Source organism: Typopeltis vanoorti, chromosome 12 (genome assembly GCF_054136105.1).
Source record: "Typopeltis vanoorti isolate ZY-2024b chromosome 12, IOZ_Tvanoo_1.0, whole genome shotgun sequence".
Lineage (NCBI taxonomy): Eukaryota > Metazoa > Arthropoda > Arachnida > Uropygi > Thelyphonidae > Typopeltis > Typopeltis vanoorti.
In genome coordinates this window covers 2029135-2055342 of record NC_143560.1, presented here as the reverse complement: position 1 = coordinate 2055342, position 26208 = coordinate 2029135, and positions in this window count along the sequence as shown.

The following is a 26208-nucleotide window of genomic DNA, read 5'->3' as shown; positions in this document are numbered from 1 at the left end:
TTACTATTTATTTGTGGTGCCAATTGATTCAATCTAAGAAGAATGAAGGAAAACGAATGTGAAAAATCTACAGTGGGTGAAAAATACGAAGTTTCAGTTCTCATTGGTATTATTGATAGTCAATTTCTTTTAAATAAGACTTCAACTTTATTTCCTAAAGAAATTTCTATTTCTGATGGAATTACTGTAAGATATGCCTTGACAAAATCACCTTGTAGTTGGAATAAATTAACTGAAAGAGTTAAAAAACAGAATTCTTGGTTAATAAAACATAATCATCAGCTGAGCTGGGAATTGGTTCACTATCTCTGGACAAACTAAGAGAATGGATAATAGAATCAACATGCAAATATCAAATATTGCTTGCCAAATGAAGAAAAAATACAAAAACGTTAACGATTTTAATAGGCAGACCTATTGTAGATTTAAACGATCTGGGTTGCTCTAGACGTGAAAAAATTCCGTGTACTTTTAAATGCTTTTGGAAACATAACGATAGCTTCTGTGCTTATAATAATGCTGAAAAATATATGTATTGGTCTAAAAAAATTAAAATATCATCCTTAATTTTCCTAGAGTAACAAATTCCCATGACCACAAATGAATAAACATTCAGATGAGTGTCGCATTGTTGAAAACAACTTGATGTCAATTCTGCAAGCATGGAAAGAACTTTTGAACAACAGTGCAATAACACTGTTGTTCAAAAAATAGATTCTATTTTTCACTTTATTTATTTTCTGTATGTTAGATTCCATAAATACAATTTGTAAATAATATTTCACTCAAATAAAATGTGTAAATTTAAATAAACAAATGGGTGTCATTGATATGTTATGCAAATTTAATTAAGACCATATATATATATATATATAGTCTTAATTAAATAAATACAAATAAATAAATAAATAATATATATATATATATATATATACAGGGTGTTCGGGATAAATTTGACATATTTATAATTAATTATATTTTTCCGTAAGTTACATGTATTAACACACACTTCTCTTCATTTAAAAGTTTGGACCCTTCTTCATTCATATACAAGATGTCAGAAAGGATGGATAGCTGGAACCCACCTGAATCATGGAAGAGAATAACTTGTATCATGATGATTCGTGCCCGCCATCAAAATAAGGATATTACGACTGCTGCCCAATGCTCCCTGAATACAGTAAAAACAATCAGGCATGAACTAGAGACTTGCAATGGTGACTACGAGGATGTAGCAAGAAGAAAGATCCCTAGCAGACGATCTGATTGCGTTCGTACAGCAGAATTCCTCGCAAATCTGCAGGAACAGGTGTTGAAGAACCCTGGCATTGGAATTCGGGCTTTGTTCGTGGAGTTGCTAACTGTAGTCAAGCCCTGGATAACAAGGGTAGCCAATGGTAGGCCGTATGTATGGCAGCAGGATTCGGCCCCTTGCCACACCTCTGGGAAAAGTCAAAAATGGTTGTCTGAAAATTTCTACGACTTCACCAGTCCAAATGTTTGGCCTCCAAACTCCCCAGACCTTAACCCCATGGATTATTTTGTATGGGGCGCAGTTGAAAAAGACACCAATCGCACTTCCAGTAATACAAATGTCCAGTTAATGGATAAAATTAAAACAGTTTTTGCGGCCCTTCCCAGGGAGACTGTAGCATCAGCTTGTTCGAAGTTCCGAAGCAGAATTGAAGCTGTGATCGATGCTAATGGTGGTTATTTTGAGTAAATCTTGTTGATAGTATTGTAATTAACTCTGCCTGTAATGTTTTTTTGTCAATTCATTAAATTTAATAGATACAAAGAAGATTTTCTTTTTCCTTACGAAACTGTCAAATTTATCCCGAACACCCTGTATATATATTTTTTTCTTGTGAAATTTCTTCCCACAAACTAACGAGTATATATATATATATATATATATATATATATATATATATATATATATATATATGTAGAAAGTATTTTTACCTTGGGTATAAATATGTTAAAGATACCAAGTATTTTTAAACCTGGTTTTACTCCATTTCCCAAGTAAGCAAACAGACTAAAAGTCAAGTTTGCGCCTGCAATTGATGCAAGTCTAACTGATCCCACAGATATATATATATATATATATATATATATATATATATATATACTAGTGCAAAAAGCACTTTCTGCATGCCAACAAACGGTACATAAAAAGCAGATTTTGAAAAGCATATTTGAATTTTATGAGAAATGTATCTCTTATTAATAAATGTGGAAAAAGCAGACTCAAAAAATTCAGAGTAGTTTTCATAAATACAAGGAAGTCGGGATTTTGAGCTTCAGTGGCCAGGTGTGATGCATCCTCAGAATTTGTTAATTCCATATCTCGAGTTCTGAAAAATTAGTTGTTCAAATACACAATCTCTTTGCTGACGTTTCCATTATCAAAATACTACTGCAAGATTTAAAGTAAAATAGAGAAAAACAACCAATCAGATTGGAAAAAAAAAAAATATATATATATATATATATATATATATAGAGAGAGAGAGAGAAGCATATGAAATACCAGCATCGAGTGATGCAAATTTCGGATTGTAAACTAAAATTTGAAAAATAGAAATTAATAATACTAAGTCATTTTCGTATTTTAACTGATACTGAGAGCCGGCGCTAGAGTGTTTGATGCCCGCATGCAATTTCTATCTAAGCGCCCTTGTAACGATCCGGGAGTGGGTGGTTATTTTATGATAATAAAAATTTTAATTATTTGAGATTTCTTATAAATAAATTTTAACAGAACAGCCACACGTTGGTTACCTAAATGTAACGAACCGGGAGTGTTGACTAGGCAGGATAATCTTTAAAAACCTGAATATTCAAAAAATTCTCAAAAGTTAAAGCAAATTTGGATAAAGCCACTTCACTTTAATTGTTGAATATAATGATACACAGATTATAGCCTTCTCACTGACCCGAATCACTAACAAAATTAAAATGAATTTTAATTAAAGTTAAAATTTATTTGAACTAAAGTTTAAAAAATTCTTGCATTTTACAAGTTAATAAATTCTTAGTAACTTGTAATAATTTTTATAAGTGGAACTATCTTTTAGGAAATTAAAAGAAACTCAAGATAGATGAGAAAATAATAAAAGAATTCAGATATAATTAGAACATTTAATATAAGTATTCAAAAAATCATATCTTTACAGAATAACAGGAAATAAAAATAATTACATAAATATACTTGAAATTTTTTAAATTAAAATTTTAAGGTTTTTGATTTCATATTATCAAAATTAGAAATAATGGTCTTAACGTCTAATTCCGCACATATATCATTTTCAATAGCTATTAACGGCAAACTAACAAGCCTTTTTTGTGACATATTTGTTCTTAAGTAGGTTTTAATCAATTTCAACTTGGAAAAGGAACGTTCATCACTCTCTACACTAACAGTTAAGGTTAATAGAATTCTTAAAGCAATTGAAAAGTTAGGGAAAGATAAATTATTGGACACACTAAAATTAAGAACATCGAAAGAGCTTTTGAATATTTAAATTATCCTTCCCAAAAATATCCCGGAAAGCACATAACTCGTCATATAGTTCTATTGCATTTACGTTTTTATTGTCGCAGTCCTTCAAGAGAATCTCTAAATCATCACAAATTTTTCGTAACTCTTCGTTATTAATTTGTAGTAATCCATACAAGAAATATAAATTATCATATCTTTTAGTTGTTCGAAACGTTTTATTCTATTAAGGAACACATTGCAATGTCTAGAAGTGTATAAAGCACATTCACTCTAAATTTATCTTCTGGCGATTGTGGCATTTCGTCATGATGCTCATAGTCAAATTGTCATGTCTTCTTTCGTCGTCGAACTTCCGTACCAGTTTAAAATTCTTGTTCTCCATCCACCTCTTCACTCAGTTATTTTGCCATTTTTAGAACTTCTTTAAAATTTTGTATCTGATCGATAATCTTGTAAGAATATTTTTAAGTTTTCGATAGATTCTAAAGCAAGTGTAATGTTCATATTTTTGTTTTGAAGCATTTTACTCACAAGGTTTATTCTGTTAAGTAAATCATACCAAGTTATAAGGGAGCAAATAAACTTGTAGTCCTTTATTTTAGCACATAATGTTTGTGCTTCATGCCGAGTTTCTTTATTAAAATTTTCATTATTTAAAATTTCCAAAAGTGCATCATAAATTTCTACTAACTGATATCGTGGAGGGCGGATTGCATTAATTTTACTATCCCATCGCGTTTCTGATGGCTGTTTCAATGTTAATTTTTTTACGAACTTTAAAAGGATTGCCCAACGTTTGTAAGAGAATGAAAAGAATTGTATATTTCTTGAATAATTGCAAAGAAACCAATTGCATCTGCATTCACTTTGGCTGCATCGTTAATGATTAAATTTAGAGTATGAGCAGCACATGGCACGTAAAAAGCTAGAGGATTTTTGTTCAAAAGCAAATTTTGGAGCCCATATTTGCCCCATTGTCATACCCTTGACCTCGCATGTCTTCAATGGGAATGTTCTATTTTTCCAGTTGTTCCATTATTGTTGCACATAAACCACGTCCTGTGGAATCTGATATATCTGCAAAACCTAAAACGTTTTCCCTGATCTTGACAATTCCATTGTCAGAGGAAACAAAGCGAATTGTAATGGTCATTTGTTCTGTTTTACTTGCATCGGGTGTGCAGTCTAAAATTATGGAATAATATTTAGATTTTCGAATTGATAATAAAATTGTATCCCTGATTACGTTACTTAAATTTCCAATATTTCATTTTGACTGTCTTTACTCAAATAGTGTACTATATTGTTTCGTTGTAGGGGCCTTTCAACATGATTTTCCATAACGGGATCAAACTTCCCAAACCGTTCGACTAATTTTAAAAAATTGCTGTTATTTCTTTCATATAATTTATCAGATGATCCGCAAAAAGCTAAATTTCGGCTACCAAGGAATTTTATAATTTCAATCAAGCATTCTAAAACACTCGTCCAATGTTTCTTTTCCATTTCATACATGCTTTGAGTCTGGAAATCAATAGTAGTTTTGTTGTTTTTAAATTTTTATCAAGTTCCTTCCATTTTAAGAAATTTTTCATGTGAGTTAAAGTAGTCTCATGTCTATGTAAAGTTGTACTTACATTTCTCCAATCGTTCTAACCTTCTACAAGACTCAGTGGGTGATTCAGTTGATTCCGTAGGTGTGACAAGTTTGCAACAAAAGCAAAAAACAGAATTTAAAGTTTCGATATAATTGAGCCATGTTCTTGGCACGAGCTCCAGTTTTCCATTTTTCTATTGTAATACGTGTCGCCAAATTTACGACCATAGGTATCTCTATAATATATTATATTTTTATTTTGAATAGGCCCCATTTCAATTAAAATAACTCGTAATTTTTCATCAATATATTTGCGCATTCACCTGGATCTTCTAATTTCACAGAGACTAACAATGTGTCAGTTTCGTGGTCAACTACAACTAAATCTTGTTGTAGTTGACTAATCCTAACTATTTTTCACTTAAATCATGTTCAATTATCTTGCTCAATAGTTGCAATAGTACTTTCATGAAAACTGGATAATGTGCACGGTTCTTCAACTCTGATTTCTGATTTCTGATGTATCGAGTTGGTGACAATCTGCATCAGAATATTTTAATATTTTAACAAATTTATTAAATTTGTTAAAATATGAAATTTCAATTTAATATTTTAATAAAATATTAAGTTTCTTAATATCTGCTTCTTTCGCAGCATGACGCTTATGATTTTGTGCACCGGATAACTTTTGTTTTAAATTTTTGATTCCATTTCTATTTTATACCCACAAGAAATTATTACACAAAACGACACGAAGACGAAAGAATAGTTCGCACTGCGCTACTGTCGGTAGCCTACTGAGATGTGTACCATATGACTGGTTAACTAGCAACAAATGTTTTGTACGAAAATTCGTTTCTGCGCATAAAAACCGTTCACCATTTCACTTTAGATAGACTGCAGTAGACACAACATTCTGCAGGCAAGCATTTAGCCTGCTCTCTCTGCAAAATTGTAAACAGCCGGCTGACCAAAAAGGCAGCAATATACATTTTTTAAATTTTTATTCAGTGTATACGACCTCATTTATTTTAATATTGATCATTCTAAGAATTTTTTTGTTTTTATGATAAAAATTTTGTTTCTTAAAAATTAACTTATGTACCGTTCCCTGGCGGCTTTGTCCCCCATCGTAGAGGCGCCCGCATGCCCGCTTCCATCGGCCCTGCTGATACTATATACTTTTCATGTTAATTCCTCTGCTACAAGTTCCAAACAAGATACACCCATACTTATATGGGAGGACAACAATCAGTCGTGCAAACAAAGGTGTTGACAGCTTCCTTTCTTTGCAGTTTGCCTATATTTCATGGTAAAATTTAATTTCTGTATGTTAGATTCAGAAATACATTTTTGTAAATAATATTTCAGTCAAATAAAGGGTACAAATACTAATATTCGTTTGAAATAATAAGAAATAACTATTTCTTTGTGGTGGCAAAAGAATTTTCTAATAAGAAATCGCTAACGAGAGATCCAATCCAAGCAGAGAATGTCACACGTGGGCACAACAGAAAAGCGACGGGAAATGAGACACATCTTTAAGATAACACTAATGAAAAATCTACAGTGTGGGAAAAGTAAATTCACACACATTTATTTATTTATTTTGCTCAGTTATACTGGTTAGATATGTATTTAAACTGAATTTTAAAAGTAAAATACAGAAAATAACCAATCAATTTGAAATATATATATATATATATATATATATATATATATATATATATATATATATATAGAAACATCAAAAATTGGGGTGGTTAAGGGTCAAAGCTGTATAACTGAGAGGAAAACTCCACATAGCCTTTAAAAGAATGCGGAGAACCGACCAGGGCTTCTGAAATAATGTCCAATCCTCACCTTCTCGTGGTGCACCTTGTTGGTTATCTACTTGGATACTGAACGAACGAGGATGGGCTGGCAATTTGGGATTTAGCCGACCAAATTGTAATTCTTATTGGTTAAACCAAAATAAAAAATGATGGTACAACATGACAAAATTTCATGCCTGCTGGGGCGTCGCCCGGTTAAACAAGGCCCCCACTGTTTTCGCCAGGTAACCAGGGCGAACAGCGAAAAGTCAGCTACCGGAACAAATCTGAAAACAATCCCCAACTCAACATCACCAGAGTTAAAGATCTGTACTATCAACGTAAGAAGCCTGAATGGCAAAGAAATGGAACTAGCTGAGGAATTGGATAAGTACCAGATCGACATAATAGAGATGACTGAAACAAAAGAAGCAAAAACTGGTCAGCTCTTTCTGAGCAATAAATACAAAATTTTATATTCAGACAATGACAATCAAGGAAAAGAAGGAGTAGCCATAGTATTCAACACAAAATACGAGGCTAATCTTCTTGAATGGCAATCAGTGTCAAGTAGAGTGATGTGGGCAAATATGAGAATGGGGAACTGGACAATGAGACCTATTTGTGCCTATGGACCCACAGAAGGTTCTACTAAGGTAGAAATGGAGGAATTTTTTGAGGCTTTAGAAAAAGCAACTGACACAATGAAAAAGGAAAAGTTGGTCCTTGTTGGGGATCTAAATAGCAGAGTAGGAAATGATTGTGAGACATACAAAAATATTTTGGGAAAATTTGGAGAAAAGAGCAAAGCTAATAATAATTGCAAATATCTGTTGGATTTCTGCTCAGGACGTGGACTGGTTATTACTAACATCATGTTCCAACATAAAAATGTGCAAAAATTCACATGGAGAGAAGAGGCTAGGAATAAGAAAAGTCTCATTGACTATGTTATTGTTGATAGTGATGTTTTCTCCCTGGTGCAGGACACCAGAGTGTACAGAGGATTTGAAATTGGAAGTGATCACTATTTAGTCTTGAGCAGGATAAAATTGAATTTCATATTGAAAAGAATAACATGTTAGAAAGTTTTGAAGTGAATAAAAGTTGAGCAGCTCTCAGATGTGAACTGTAGACTAAAATACATAAAGATTATTGAAGAAAAAAAAATGCTCAAATATGGCGGTATAAGAGTCTTACAGTGACTGCACTGCATAGTTCAGAAAGCCTGGACAGAGGGACGAATTCCCAATGTTTGGAGTAGTGCTCTAATAGTACCCATATATAAAAATGGAAAGAAAACTGAATGTGAGAATTACAGAGGTATTTCCCTACTGAGTGTTCCTGGCAAGATCTATGCAAGTATACCTGAGAAACGGTTGAGAAGAATTGTGGAAGAAAAGCTTGGTGAAGAACAAGCTGGATTCAGGACAAATAGAGGCTGTCAGGATCAGATCTTCACTTTACGACAAATAGTCGAGAAAGCATGGGAATGTAACAAAGATCTGTATTAAAGTTTTGAAGAACTGGAAAATCAAGGTGCCAAGAGAGAGTATACTCAATATGCTACAGTTATATGGTGTCAATGGGGAATTATATCAAGCAATACTTGGTCTTTATTTGAGTTGTAAGTCAGCAGTTAGAATTGAAGAAAGTACAGGAAGATGATTTAATGTTAAATCTGGTGTGAGACAAGGATGTACATTATCCCCTCTGTTATTCATTATCTATATCGATCACATTATGAAGGAAAGTGGTATTAAACATGATATCAAAATTGGAGATGTTAATGTCAGCTCTTTGCTTTATGCAGATGATGTTATACTTCTAAATAAATGCGCTACAAGTTTGCAAGATTCCCTGACTAAATTGAATAACGGTTGTAATAGATATGGTATGAAGGTCAGCATTAAAAAGACAAAGACAATGAAAATAGGTAGAATTGTTGAAAATGTCAACTGTGTTGTGAATGGAGAACCTATGGAACAAGTAAAACATTTCAGCTACTTAAGCACGATTTTTAGTGAAGATGGTAAATTAAATATGGAAATAGACAACAGAATTAATAAAGCTGGTGTGGGTGGAAGCCAACTGAATAAATTTATATGCAATAAGAGAAATTAGTCAAAACACTAAATTAGCTGTGTACAAGACAGTGTTCAAACCAGTTTTAACTTATGGATCTGAGAGCTGGGTCAGAAGTAAAACACTTGACCAAAGACTAGAGACCGCCGATATGAGTCCTGAGAAAGATTAGGGGTGTGAACAGATGGCATCAATGGCAATATCATATTAAAAATGAGGATATTAGGAAAGAACTTGACATTATCAGCATCCAGGAATGCGTTAGCAGAGCTAATCTCAGATGGTATGGTCACTTAAACAGAATGGGCGAGGAAAGATTAGCAAAACAAGAGTTCTCTGCCAGGTTGGCAGGAAAAACGACCCAGAGGAAGACCAAGATATAGGTGGATTGATACGGTACAAAGTGCCTTAGACAATAGAAATATAAGATCTGATAATGTTGGAGTCTTAACAAGTAACAGACTGATTTGGAGGAAAATTATAGATAGGAAGTTAGTAATGATGTATTTTTTTTCATGTAGTACTATCATATCCTGTACACCCCTTGAGGGTACATGGCAGGAATTTGATGATGACGATGATGATGATGATGATGATATCAAAAATCTCCGCATCGAGTTCACACGCACAACAAAATTGCGACCGAAAATGAGTCAGGTAAGATAACTCAAATGAAAATCAACAGCGTGGGGGAAAATAAATTCACACAGAATTTATTTATTTTGCTCATTTATTCTGGTTTGAATATGTAGTTAACTGAACTTTAAAAGTAAAATAGAGAAAAATAACCAATCAATTTGAAGAAAAAAAAAATAGATCCATATCAAAAACCTCTGCATTCAGAGATGGAAAGTTACCGGTCGCTGGCGGATAATAGTCATGAAAAAGACACCTTGAGTTTACGCTCATCACCGCGGGAAAAAAACTTCGCATGATCCCATTGCGAAAGAAAATAACGAAGAGTTCCTAACGGGCTGAAATCTAAAGGTAGAAGTAGAAAACTAGATTTTGATTTTCAAGTTATTTACAGAACTTTCGTTCTTTCAACCCTTGTTTTGTGGTGTTGTGCTGTGGATATATGGTTATAATTCAACTATTTCGGAATATCTATTGGCATTCAGAAGAGCCATTCTGGAGAGAATGTAAGTTAATCTAAATTATCAATTTTCAATTATCAATTATCAATTAGAATTTTCTAGACTACATACGAAAGTTCTTGTACTCCATTAAAATCTCCGTTTATTTATTTATTTTTGTTAAAAAAATACCGTTTGGCCTTCATTAAAAAATGAACTCATTTTTATTTCTGAAGGCTGCTGCCTTTCTTGACTTTAAACTAAGAATTCGCATACTCATCTATTGAGAAGAAAAACGTATGCGTGTGTGTGTGTGTGTGTGTGTGTCTGAGGGGGGGGGGACACCAATGATGTTTTGTAATGAATTATTCAGAAAGGTCTAAATGCTGCCACCATCTCTCTTCACTCTAAACTAAAAATTTCCATACTCATCTATTGACAAGAATCGTGTGTGAGCGTGCGCACGTGTGCTTGTGAGGGACACCAATGATAGTTTGCAATTAATTATCCAGAAAAGGTCTAAAACCTGCCGCCATCTCGACTCTAAACTAAACTAAAAAATTCCAATAGCCGGAAACTTTTGTAATAAAGATAGCATTAATTAGAAAAAGTAATGAAGTTTAAGATCTGAAATTTTACACAAATCAAAATATGCCGATGAGTTATGTATATGGGGAAAAGAAAAAGTGTGTATTTGAGGGGAAGAACAGTGATAGCCTATAATTAATTATTCAGAAATTTCCTAAATGCTGCCGCCATCTCTTCACTCTAAACTAAAATTCCATATTCAGGAATGAAATACCCCAAACCTATATTGAAAAATTCGTGATTCCAACTATAGACAAGCGAAAACACAACGTGACGTCAATGGCAGATGTGTGTCACCCTTTGAAATTCCAAGATATCTTATCTCTAATCATCACCCCCAATTCATTAGGCAAACCAAACCACACCACGTGATGTCCCTGATGCATATGTTCTCCAGAAAAATTCCAAACTCATGACGTCACCCCACGCCTCCCTCACAATGATGTCAATTATCGTATCACAACGACGTCACGAATCCTTTTCTTATCTTGATCTTGATTTGCTACTAGTGCATCTCCATGCTACTGACGTGACTTCAGAGTGCCCTTGCTCTGATTCTATTGTATGAAATTAATGCAGTGTCAGAGAAGAGGAAAAATCTTTTTAGAAATCTTGTTTTTTAAAATGCTGAGAACATCTTGCATTGGAACATTTGTAAAAACTGCCACAACACCAAAGCTGGCCACAACATCGGTATTCTTGAGCTTTATATCTTTAATTTTGTAAACGAAGTCTGCTGAATTTTTAATATAAGAGGAACATTTTCTTACTAGTCCTTTTAAGGAGGATGCTAGATATTTTGATAATTTATATGTGGGTGAATCAATGCTATCAACTATTGGCCTGAGCGGATAATTTTCTTTGTGCACATTTGGAAGGCAGTATAATCTTTTAATAAGTGGATGTAAAGACCAAAGAGAAAGACGTGTGTTTCTTGGATGTTCCGTTGTCGTCTTATGGAGATTGTTTGTTCGATTATGTATCTCTCTCGTTGGGCATCTGTCTAGTTCAGAGTAGGCATCTGATTCTAATAATGCCAGGATTTACTCGCGATAAACTGTTTTTTTAGTACTACCGTTGCATTGCCCTTGTCTGCTTGGAGGATGATAATATCTCTGTTCCCTTTAAGTTTAATCTTTCACTAGGAGAAATGTTGCTCTTCTTTGACACTGTATTAATTCGGGGTATTTTCAGTTCGAAGAGAAAATTTATAAAATAAAGATTAGCTACGGACTGACCTGTCTCCAATACTGGCCAACATTTTCTTCGAGGATTTCGAGGAAAAAGCCATCTATAAAGCAACATTATAACCCTGAACATGTCTCCACTATGTGGAGGATATATTCTTTATTTCGGAGCATGGTGTGGAGAATCTTTACATCTATCTAAATCATTTAAACAACTTCCACCAAGACATAAAATTCACCGTCGAGATTGAAGAAAATGGTTCCCTTTCATTTCTAGACACACACACACACACACACACACACACACACACACACACACACACACACACACACACACACACACACACACACACACACACACACACACACACACACACACACACACACACACACACACACACACACACACACACACACACACACACACACACACACACACACACACACACACACACACACACACACACAGATAAATACATACATGCTCACATCACTGTCCTGCACAAAAGTTAGGCATCGTTTCCTCATTGGCTGACCGTGCACGCTCAGTATTGTCCGATGAAGAAGAACTAAAAAATGAACTAAAATATATAGAAAGAACTTTCTCTAATAATGGACACTCTTCCAAAAACATCAGGAGGAAACTATACCAGCACCCTCGAAACAACACAGATTCCTATCAACCCCAAGGGTTATATTTCTTTACCTTACATCAGCTCGCTCTCCTGGAAACTAAGAAGCATTTCGAAAAAACTTTAATATAAAAACTATTTAAAAGTAAAGAGCCAATTGGCTTCATTTCGGCGATGTAAAACATTATTTAAATTAATTATTATTATTATTATTATTATTATTATTATTATTATTATTATTATTATTATTATTATTTCGGGCGACTACAGGAGTCCTTAGACTCATCAAGGGAGGCCCTAAACATCATGTCCACCGAACTAAGCGATTACATACTCACAGTATCTATCATACCTTGTCTTGAACTCGTTCACCGTCATAGCACCCACAACAAACTCTGGCAGCTTATTCCACTCATTTACCACTCTAAAAGTAAAGAACCCAGCTCTAACACCCCTGCTAACCACACTCTTGCCCAGCTTCCATAGGTTTCCCCTAGTTCTCCCACCACCAGTTCTGATCTCAAAAATATCCTCTGAATTAATCCTATAGAATCCCTTTAGCAATTTGAATGTTTCAATCATATCTCCCCCTTTCCGCCTATCAACTAGTTTCTGCAACCTACAAATCTTCAACCTGTTCTCATATGGTTCATTCCATAGACCTACTATCATCTTAGTCACTCGCCTCTGGATCCTCTCCACCTCCTCCCCATCAAGAAGGAACCGAGGTGATCAAATTTGGGCACAGTAGTCCAGATGAGGTCTTATCAAGGCTCCGTACAGAGGTACAATAACTTGTTTGTCTCTGCTTGTTAAGGTATTTTTCAACAACCAAGTGAGTTGATGAGGTGATTTAGCTATTTTGCAATGTGCCCCCTAAACTTCATCTTCCTATCCACCAACACTCCCAAGTCCCTGGCCTCATCAATCTCTTGGAGTACATTTCCACCAATGTGGTATACTGCTGCTAATCTTTTCACCCTAAAATGCATAACCTTACATTTTGTCACATTAAATTGACATCCATTCTCCTTAGCCCAGAACTCCAATCTATCTAAGTCATCCTGCAAGACTTTGACATCTTCTGCATTCACTATTGCCCTACCCAACTTTGCATCATCAGCGAACAAATGAATTGTTCCACTTAGATCCTTCCTTATATCGTTAATGAACAGATTAAACAGCAGTGGTCCAAGAACAGTACCCTGCGGCACACCACTAGTCACAGGCCGTCTTTTGGACTCTACTCCTGAATAAACTACTCTTTGATATCTCTCCATCAACCAACTACCTATCCACCTCACCAACCCTATATCCATTTCCATATATTGTAGTTTACGGATTAGTATTCCATGTGGTATCCTGTCAAACGCCTTTGCCAGGTCAAGCAGTATCACTGTTAACCCATTTCCCTTATCTAGTTCAGCCGTCACCTTGTTATAAAACTTGAGCAAGTTACTGAAGCATGATCTACCCTTCACAAAGCCATGCTGTCCCCTGTACAGTATCTCAATTAAGGGGATATTAAATACCACATTGTTTTAAAACCGAATAAGAAACTCAAAGATCGGAATCAAAGAGTTTCATGCCGAATTTAGTATAACTATAAACGTATCGGCGACTACTAGCGTATGTTAAAGCACGTAATACAAACTAGGGCAACTCGTTGAACTCTTCCAAAATTAAGGTCAGTTCTAAGCCACCCCAAAACAAGCTCATAGCCATCTTCCCCGGTGTATATAAGGTAATATGTGATTGTGCGAGACCATATTATGGCCAGACTGAGAAGTCAGTCCTCCTACGGGTAGACCAGCACCAGAGAAACATTTCATACAATAGAATCAGAGCAAGCGCACCCTCAAGTGACGTCTTATTCTCAGTGAACACAAACGATGAAGGCTGCCAACACGAAATACATTGGAATGCAACATCAAACGTTTATATTTGACACGATGAAGTGGAACGTCGCGTAGTTGAATCCATTGGAATTATCTTATCAACATCAACCTTGGTTATACACCCTCTGTCCAAAAAGAAACCGAAATTTTCGAAAAAAGAAGAAACTATTGGCGCCACCTGTTATATCGTCTTGTTGTCGAAAGCGGCAACAAGAAAAGTTGACACATCAGTGTTGTGTCAACTTTTTATTACATTTGTTTCATTAGAAGCCGAATTATAGTGCCACGAGTGACAGTGTGTTTTGATGAACGGTCGGTCGTCACGATATTGATGCTGTACGCGATGAATTCTCGCTATCAATCGCTTCAAAACGTCGAGATATAACTCACCATTGACCGTTTGGCCAGGCGAAACGAATTTTTTTGTGGATAATGCCCTTGGAATCGTAGAAACAAATCAGCATTGTCTTTACTTTTGACTTCTCCAAGCTACTTTTTTTTCGGATGCCCCTCTTCTGGTGGTTTCCACTCAGCACTCTGGCGCTTTGTTTCGGGTTTATACTCAAAACATCCCGTTTCGTCACCAGTAACGACCGTTTCAAGGAAATTTGAGTCCTTATGAGCGGTTTTAATGTGGTCTTTGCAGTGTTCAATTCGATAGATTTTTTTGGTCGTCGGTCAACTTGTGGAGAACAAATCGCGAATTCTATTTCGGAAGGCCCAAAATCTCGGTCAAAATGTTGTGCATAGTCGATTTTGGAATCCCAAATTCATCTTCAATCAATATCAAGGACGATTTCGGGTTTTCGTTGATGAAATCACGCACTTTTTGGATGTTAACTTCGCTCAGTCCAGTTTTTGGACGGCCCGGCTTTTCATTGTCTTCAAGCGTTTCACGACCACTTTGAAATCGCTTAAACCACTCCTAAATGTGAGTACGGGACAAGCATTCACCACAGTATGCTTTTTTAGGCATGTGATGCGTTTCGGTAAAACTTTTACCAAGCTTATCATAAAAGTCAATCTCAGCTCTGTTTGCAACTCATTTTCCGACGTGACAAAAGGTCGGAAAAGTGACAGTGGTTTTACGCTGTCACTCTTGGCACTATAACTTTGCTTCTAATGAAACAAATGTCATATATAATTCCGTTTTCGACAACAAAAAGATACACCAGCTGGTTCCACTAGGTGCTTCTATTTTCGAAAACTCGGTTTCTTTTTGGACAGACGGTGTAGTCTACCTGACTCTCATAGTTCTGCCATTAGATACTGGCGTACACGTGAACTCAGACGCTTGCATGTGAACAACAATACAACTACAGCACGGACTATAACGACATTTCAAACTTAACTTCAGTTTACAAATCTGTGAGGTATGTAGAAGCTTTGGTAGCTTTTCGGTAGTGATTATTATACTTATATGTTATGTAGTTTGTTGACTGTAGTCTTGTTATCTGATATGTTGTTCTGGTTACTCTGGAGGTTGGATTGAAGTAATGTTTTAACATGACTGTGCAGTGGCATGGATCTTTTACCTTAAATATTTTGTTTTCTATCCTTGTTTCCAGTATAAGTCTGGGCTGTTCTCTTTGTTCCCAGAATATGAATTTTACCATTTTATTTTGCATCGATTGTAATCTATTAAGTTTGTGGTCCGTGCAGAATGTGTATGATGTAATTGCGTATCTTAAGATGTTTTCAAATAATGCTTTATAGATTAGTATTTTTATATGTGTCGGGATATGTCTTTTAATCGATATAGTTTGCTTGCGATTATTCTGAAATTGTTGTCTGGATAATTTGCATGCTATTCCAACTTGATCAGCATCGAAGACGTCTAAGATAACGTGTTCTTTTTACCTGTGCGATGGTTTTAGGATCAGTGCTTTGTATAGGAGGAATGATGGCGGATATTGAGATATTTAGTTTGTTTGGATAGGGCCTGGGAATTTTTGAATATCATTAGCTTTGTTTTTTTTTTTGGGTTAACAGTTAGGCACTTAGTGATCAGATTGATGTTATGTTGCATATTTGTGTAAACTATAGTTGCATTCTTGTGAATGGATACTATGGCCGTGTCATCTGCGTAATAGAAGATATTACTTTTTAGGGGAAGATGATTAATGTCGTGTGCAGTACCGTCGACAGGGTATAGCATAGAGGCAGCCTGCCTCACGGCCTGGCTTAATAAGGGCGCTCATTCAGCCATATTACGGGAGGCGATCGCTACGCTTACAATTCCTGTTAGCGCAGCAAGTGTGGAAAGACGTTTTTCCAAGCTTAAACTGATAAAAAATTATTTGCGAACAGCAGTGACCCAAGGAAGATTGGTTGGTCTAGCAACTATATCGATAGAGGCGGACATAGCTTATAATTTAAATTTAGAAGAGCTTATAAACAGTTTTGTTGTGCGATATACCCGTCGAACAAATATTTAATTAATGTTATTATGTAATATTTTGCATTAATGTTTCTCTTGTAATGAAAACAACAAAATAGCAGTTGGAGATTTTCTTATATTTTTGTCTTATAATCTATCAGGGGCGATGTTTAATTGTTTGCCTCAGGGCGCGATCTAATCTGGCGACGGCCCTGATTATTATTATTATTATTATTATTATTATTATTATTATTATTATTATTATTATTACTATTTTGGGCGACTCCAGGGAGTCCTTAGACTCATCGAGGGAGGCCCTAAACTCCATGTCCACACAACTATTCGACATTCTCACAGTATCTATCATACCTTGCCTTGAACTCGCTCACTGTCATAGCACCCACAACAGACTCTGGCAGCTTATTCCACTCATTTACCACTCTAAAAGTAAAGAACCCAGCTCTAACACCCCTGCTAACTACACTCTTGCCCAGCTTTCATAGGTGTCCCCTAGTTCTCCCACCACCAGTCCTGATCTCAAAAATATCCTCTGAATTAATCCTATAGAATCCCTTCAGCAATTTGAATGTCTCAATCATATCTCCCCTTTTCCGCCTATCAACTAGTTTCTGCAAATCTTCAACCTGTTCTCATATGGTTCATTCCATAGACCTGTTATCATCTTAGTCACTCGCCTCTGGATTCTCTCCACCTCCTCCCCATCAAGAAGGAGTATATGTTATGTGTGTGTGTATGTTAAACAGAATGGGAGAAAGAACAGCTCCTTGTGGTACTTCACAATAATAATAATAATAATAATAATAATAATAATAATAATAATAATAATAATAATAATAATAATAATAATATTTTTTTTGACAAAGTGTTATTGTTATCATAAAGACTATTTACATTTACACTATTCATATATTATATTATTATATTTTCGGTTTAATACAGAATGTTATATATATATAGACCACAATAAAGGTGGAAACCGATCTGGGTAGTGACCATTACCTTAATGCATAGCATCATACATCTCCACAAGGAAATGTATTTTGCATTAGGAGAAAATTCTAAGGAAAGTGATCAGATCTTACTCCACCTTTACAACGAGTTGTCTCAGACTTGCACTACGTGCAGCCGCAAACTTGACTTACTTGTCTGTTTGCTTACTTGGGAAAAAGGATTAAAAACCTAGCTTATAAAATTGCTTGGTATCTTTAACACCCACACCCAAACCCACACCCACCCACCCACCCACCCACACACATATATATATATACATGCAAGATAGGAGGAGACCCACGTGAGTCCACTTTTTCATTAAATGTCTGTGAATTAAGTGAAACTTCCCTATCGAACTGTTAAGTTATCTAACTTAAGGAGATAGTTTTAACCCCTTAACATACAAAGACGTCTGTGACACGTCTTTTGTTTATTGCACCAAAATTGATTTGGAATTTTGGTTTCACATATAAATGCAACCGAATATAGACGCTAGACAATCTTGTGCCTATTTCCTTTCAGCCGAGAAAAGTTGCCAACGGCGTGTATCGGATATTTCGTTTGCACAAATTCATCATTATTTTTCAAATAATGATGAATTTGATCCAGCAAATCACCCTCGCCCAAAAAATTGGCAGAAAAACGACCGCTTTCTGATTTTTAATTAATACGTTAAGGGGTTAATGTGTGAGCTCGTAAATGTGTGTAATTACTGACGAATGAAACGTGAACGCAGTTAATTTCCCACGGAAGAAGTTGGACTATTGAATTTCTTTTGATAATTAAATGTGCGCTTGTGATAATTCTTGTTGTTCAAGTATTTACCTGCTATCATATTATAGGAATGTTTAGAACTTGATGACATAAATTGTACCTATGTAATTACCAGAGTTTTAACTAAGTGTTTAAGGAAAAAATAAGATTATGATATATATATATATATATGTAGAAAGTATTTTTACCTTGGGTATAAATATGTTAAAGATACCAAGCAATTTTAAACCTGGTTTTACTCCATTTCCCAAGTAAGCAAACAGACTAAAAGTCATGTTTGCGCCTGCAATTGATGCAAGTCTAACTGATCCCACAGGTAGTGCAGGACCAGGGCAACTCGTGGCAAAGGTGGAACAAGCTCCGATCACTAATCTTAATATTTACCCTTAATGCCAAAACACATCTCCAAGAAGGGGATGTATGATGTTTTGTATTAAAGGCAAGGGGCCACTACCCAGACCGGTTTCGACCTTTATTGAGGTCTCGTCAGTGGGAGCTAGGCTAGAAATACCAAGATTTAGTAATACAGAGCTTGTAAGTATTTCGCCAAAACAAGTTACCATAAGGTGTTTTAACCTTATTAAATAAAAATCTCTGGAGGAGATATAAATGTAGAAAGTATTTTTACCTTGGGTATAAATAAATATGTTAAAGATACCAAGCAATTTTAAACCTGGTTTTACTCCATTTCCCAAGTAAGCAAACAGACTAAAAGTCATGTTTGCGCCTGCAATTGATGCAAGTCTAACTGATCCCACAGGTAGTGCAGGACCAGGGCAACTCGTGGCAAAGGTGGAACAAGCTCCGATCACTAATCTTAATATTTACCCTTAATGCCAAAACACATCTCCAAGGAGGGGATGTATGATGTTTTGTATTAAAGGCAAGGGGCCACTACCCAGACCGGTTTCGACCTTTATTGAGGTCTCGTCAGTGGGAGCTAGGCTAGAAATACCAATACCAAGATTTAGTAATACAGAGCTTGTAAGTATTTCGCCAAAACAAGTTACCATAAGGTGTTTTAACCTTATTAAATAAAAATCTCTGGAGGAGATATAAATGTAGAAAGTATTTTTACCTTGGGTATAAATATGTTAAAGATACCAAGCAATTTTAAACCTGGTTTTACTCCATTTCCCAAGTAAGCAAACAGACTAAAAGTCATGTTTGCGCCTGCAATTGATGCAAGTCTAACTGATCCCACAGGTAGTGCAGGACCAGGGCAACTCGTGGCAAAGGTGGAACAAGCTCCGATCACTAATCTTAATATTTACCCTTAATGCCAAAACACATCTCCAAGAAGGGGATGTATGATGTTTTGTATTAAAGGCAAGGGGCCACTACCCAGACCGGTTTCGACCTTTATTGAGGTCTCGTCAGTGGGAGCTAGGCTAGAAATACCAAGATTTAGTAATACAGAGCTTGTAAGTATTTCGCCAAAACAAGTTACCATAAGGTGTTTTAACCTTATTGTTCCACCTTTGCCACGAGTTGCCCTGGTCCTGCACTACCTGTGGGATCAGTTAGACTTGCATCAATTGCAGGCGCAAACATGACTTTTAGTCTGTTTGCTTACTTGGGAAATGGAGTAAAACCAGGTTTAAAATTGCTTGGTATCTTTAACATATTTATACCCAAGGTAAAAATACTTTCTACATTTATATCTCCTCCAGAGATTTTTATTTAATAAGGTTAAAACACCTTATGGTAACTTGTTTTGGCGAAATACTTACAAGCTCTGTATTACTAAATCTTGGTATTTCTAGCCTAGCTCCCACTGACGAGACCTCAATAAAGGTCGAAACCGGTCTGGGTAGTGGCCCCTTGCCTTTAATACAAAACATCATACATCCCCTTCTTGGAGATGTGTTTTGGCATTAAGGGTAAATATTAAGATTAGTGATCGGAGCTTGTTCCACCTTTGCCACGAGTTGCCCTGGTCCTGCACTACCTGTGGGATCAGTTAGACTTGCATCAATTGCAGGCGCAAACATGACTTTTAGTCTGTTTGCTTACTTGGGAAATGGAGTAAAACCAGGTTTAAAATTGCTTGGTATCTTTAACATATTTATACCCAAGGTAAAAATACTTTCTACATTTATATCTCCTCCAGAGATTTTTATTTAATAAGGTTAAAACACCTTATGGTAACTTGTTTTGGCGAAATACTTACAAGCTCTGTATTACTAAATCTTGGTATTTCTAGCCTAGCTCCCACTGACGAGACCTCAATAAAGGTCGAAACCGGTCTGGGTAGTGGCCCCTTGCCTTTAATACAAAACATCATACATCCCCTCCTTGGAGATGTGTTTTGGCATTAAGGGTAAATATTAAGATTAGTGATCGGAGCTTGTTCCACCTTTGCCACGAGTTGCCCTGGTCCTGCACTACCTGTGGGATCAGTTAGACTTGCATCAATTGCAGGCGCAAACATGACTTTTAGTCTGTTTGCTTACTTGGGAAATGGAGTAAAACCAGGTTTAAAATTGCTTGGTATCTTTAACATATTTATACCCAAGGTAAAAATACTTTCTACATTTATATCTCCTCCAGAGATTTTTATTTAATAAGGTTAAAACACCTTATGGTAACTTGTTTTGGCGAAATACTTACAAGCTCTGTATTACTAAATCTTGGTATTTCTAGCCTAGCTCCCACTGACGAGACCTCAATAAAGGTCGAAACCGGTCTGGGTAGTGGCCCCTTGCCTTTAATACAAAACATCATACATCCCCTTCTTGGAGATGTGTTTTGGCATTAAGGGTAAATATTAAGATTAGTGATCGGAGCTTGTTCCACCTTTGCCACGAGTTGCCCTGGTCCTGCACTACCTGTGGGATCAGTTAGACTTGCATCAATTGCAGGCGCAAACATGACTTTTAGTCTGTTTGCTTACTTGGGAAATGGAGTAAAACCAGGTTTAAAATTGCTTGGTATCTTTAACATATTTATACCCAAGGTAAAAATACTTTCTACATTTATATCTCCTCCAGAGATTTTTATTTAATAAGGTTAAAACACCTTATGGTAACTTGTTTTGGCGAAATACTTACAAGCTCTGTATTACTAAATCTTGGTATTTCTAGCCTAGCTCCCACTGACGAGACCTCAATAAAGGTCGAAACCGGTCTGGGTAGTGGCCCCTTGCCTTTAATACAAAACATCATACATCCCCTTCTTGGAGATGTGTTTTGGCATTAAGGGTAAATATTAAGATTAGTGATCGGAGCTTGTTCCACCTTTGCCACGAGTTGCCCTGGTCCTGCACTACCTGTGGGATCAGTTAGACTTGCATCAATTGCAGGCGCAAACATGACTTTTAGTCTGTTTGCTTACTTGGGAAATGGAGTAAAACCAGGTTTAAAATTGCTTGGTATCTTTAACATATTTATACCCAAGGTAAAAATACTTTCTACATTTATATCTCCTCCAGAGATTTTTATTTAATAAGGTTAAAACACCTTATGGTAACTTGTTTTGGCGAAATACTTACAAGCTCTGTATTACTAAATCTTGGTATTTCTAGCCTAGCTCCCACTGACGAGACCTCAATAAAGGTCGAAACCGGTCTGGGTAGTGGCCCCTTGCCTTTAATACAAAACATCATACATCCCCTTCTTGGAGATGTGTTTTGGCATTAAGGGTAAATATTAAGATTAGTGATCGGAGCTTGTTCCACCTTTGCCACGAGTTGCCCTGGTCCTGCACTACCTGTGGGATCAGTTAGACTTGCATCAATTGCAGGCGCAAACATGACTTTTAGTCTGTTTGCTTACTTGGGAAATGGAGTAAAACCAGGTTTAAAATTGCTTGGTATCTTTAACATATTTATACCCAAGGTAAAAATACTTTCTACATTTATATCTCCTCCAGAGATTTTTATTTAATAAGGTTAAAACACCTTATGGTAACTTGTTTTGGCGAAATACTTACAAGCTCTGTATTACTAAATCTTGGTATTTCTAGCCTAGCTCCCACTGACGAGACCTCAATAAAGGTCGAAACCGGTCTGGGTAGTGGCCCCTTGCCTTTAATACAAAACATCATACATCCCCTTCTTGGAGATGTGTTTTGGCATTAAGGGTAAATATTAAGATTAGTGATCGGAGCTTGTTCCACCTTTGCCACGAGTTGCCCTGGTCCTGCACTACCTGTGGGATCAGTTAGACTTGCATCAATTGCAGGGGCAAACATGACTTTTAGTCTGTTTGCTTACTTGGGAAATGGAGTAAAACCAGGTTTAAAATTGCTTGGTATCTTTAACATATATATATACATAGGAGGGCTCACTCTAGTGAGTACGGGCACAGCGAACCCGAGGCACCTGAAGCTGGACCACGCCTTACTTCATGTAATATACTACACCTGCTATATTATCTGTAGACTGTCCCTACTCTTCTTTCCCCTCTGTATTTCTTTTCACCTTGCTCCTTCCCCCCAATGCTATGGGAGTATTCCAGGGCTAGGGGCGATTCTGTCCTATTTACCTATTTTTTCATTTCATGCACCTGCCCACCCCCAGTTAAAAATGGTGAATACAAATCTGGCTGAAAATAGACAAGTCATGTAGTGCTTCTACAGTTCAAACTCCTCAGTTAGGGATTTCAGAAACGAATATTCCAACTTTAGCTTGAACGACACCCAAATTCTGAAATTTCATTCGAAAGGCTGATGCAGCAACGCATTTAGTGAACTTGAGCTGGAAGCACTGAAACCTCAAGCTGTAAAAGGAGACCGAACTGACCCTGAAGTGCCCAAGAATATGAATGGAGCAGAACCCGATTCCAACGTGCAGAATGCTGAGAATTTTGAAAATATACAAATAGTTGAAAGAAAGTTATCAGATAAGGAACAAGAACTCGCAAGAAAAATTATCGAGCAAATGAACAGCAACCAGGAACGAGTTAGGCTTCCAGTATTGAGACAAGTACCTCGACAAAAACTGAAGGAACTCCTACAAGAGGCCAATAAAGCTGCAAGGGATATTCCTACTGGAACTATTGGGCAAACGAATCAACTTATGTACTCAATAGCCTACGTCGTAACATCTGAATTAGGATATAAGATTAGTGAACCCAAAAGAAGTAAGGCTCAGGAACCAAAATGGAAGCATCGACTGAAGAATAAAATTCTTAAACTCAGCGCAGACGTGAGCAATTTGAAAAACCTTAAGGAAAAGAAGCTGAAAAATACAAATATCCGAAATAACCTCATAAAGTAATATTGGAATACGACCTATTGATGACGTATTAGAGGAAGTGAATCAAAAAATATTGCAGTTGCAGCTAAAATAAGAAGATACAGTGCACGCATTGAACAGTACAAGCAAAATTCGATGTTTTACAAGAATATTGATTGCTGCAGGAATGATAACCTTAAAGAAAATATAAATATGAATACCAGAGACAAAGAAAATACACTTAAGTTTTGGAAAAACCTATGGGACAATCCTAAGAGGCACAATAATAAGGCAAAATGGATTGAACAAATTACGAACGAATTTCAAGAACAAAAATTGGACCAAATGAAAATAACAACTGAAATGGTTCAAAAGGAAGCTTAAAAAATTAAAAAATTGGTCAACACCCGGGAAGGATGAATTACATGGCTACTGGTTGAAATATCTAACATGCTTAGATGAAAGACTTGCTAACCAATTTTATGATGTTTTAGAAGGAAAAAGCAAACTAGAGTGACCCACAGCAGGAAAAACGTTTTCGATCATAAAGGATAAAGAAAAAGGTCCAAACCCAGAAAACGTCCGACCAATAACTTGCCTGCCAACAACTTTTAAGTTACTCATCACATTAGCTGATAAAATATACAGCCAGGGGTGTAGTCGGGGAAGGGCACGGCAGGGCGACGCCCTGGTACTTTTTTAAACCTATCAAAATTTTTAAATTCATTATAATTATAAGAATTATAATAATGAGACTTATAATGCATTTCCAGCTTTCGGTCAAAAAATACAGCTTGTCATTTCGCTTCAGAAAACAAGGCACTCTCTTTGCCATATAGCCGTCGCAATAATAATAATAATAATAATAATAATAATAATAATAATAATAATGCCGCATTTCGTGGTCTGGATTTTTGTTTCCAAGTTATAGCCCTGGCACTATTTCTTTTAGGACTACACCCCTGTATACAGCTATCTTAAAGCAAATTCTCTTTTCTCAATTGAACAAAAAGGTAACAGCAAAAATTCAAGAGGCAAAAGACCAATTGCTGATTGATAAAATGATTCTTAAAAATTGCAAACGTAGAAAAACCAATCTTCACATGGCTTGGATAGATTATAAAAAAGCGATTGATTCGGTGCCTCATAGTTGGATTTTAAAATACACAGAACTATTCGGTATTAATAAAAACGTGCAAACATTTTTGCAATACAGCATGAAAAACTGGAAAACAAAGTTGGTTATAAATAGAGAAGAAATTGGAGAGGTAATCATAAAAAGGGGCATCTTTGAAGGAGACTCAAAATCTCCTCTATTTTTTATATTGTCACTGATCCCCTTAACTAGAATTTTAAATTAAACTGCTCATGGTTATCAAACTGCGAAAAAGAGTGCAAAGATATCTCGCTTTTTAAACATGGACGATCTGAAGGTGTATACAAAATCAGAGAATGAACTCGGATCATTGCTTAACACTGTGCACATATTCAGTCAAGATATATCAATGGATTTTGGCTTAGACAAATGTGCAATTGCTGGAATAACAAGAGGAAAGTTTGAAGATCTGAACGAAATCGAGCTGCTCAATGGTGAAATAATCAAGGCAATAAAATTCGAAGAGAGCTACAAATATTTGGGAATTTAGAATCATCACAAATTCTGCACAATAAGATCAAAGAAACAACTAGAGCAGAATACATAAGGCGATTAAGAAAACTCCTTAAGTCAATTCTTAATGCTGGAAATTTCATAAAAGCAATTAATACCTGACCCATACCTGTTCTGAGATATTCAGCAGGCATTGTTGAATGGACCCAGCTAGAGGCGGAAGATTTAGATCGAAAAACTCGAAAATTAATCACAATGCACCGTGCCCTCAATCCTCGCAGTGACATTGATAGGCACTATCTATCACGCAAAAAAAAAAGGAGTTAGAGGATTATTACAAGTGAAGCAAGTTATTGAAGAAGAAAAACGAAATTTAAATGATTATCTGCAACAACAACGGAAAAATTTCTGATTGAGGTAAGGAAATAGGGTTTATTTAAACCCATGGAGACAAAGTTGGAATACAAAACCAACCAAGTGAAAGTGAGAACTGAAAGATGGAAAAATAAGGCATTGCATGGAAAATACCTTCACAGCATAGAGGACAGCGCTGACAGCAACTTGACCTGGCAATGGTTGAGAAATCGAGCACTAAAGAAAGAAACAGAATCGGTAATTTTTGCATCACAAGAACAGGCCATTAAAACCAAAGTTATGAAGGAAAAACTACAAAAAATTCAAGAAGACAGTAAATGTAGATTGTGCAAAGAAAAGGAAGAAACGGCAGACCACATTATAAGTGGATGCAGCAAAATCGCACAAATTGAGTACCGTAAAAGGCATGATAACATGGCTAAGATAATCCACTGGCATTTATGTAAAAAGTATGGGTTTAAAGTACCTAATGACCATTGGCGCACCCAGGAAGGG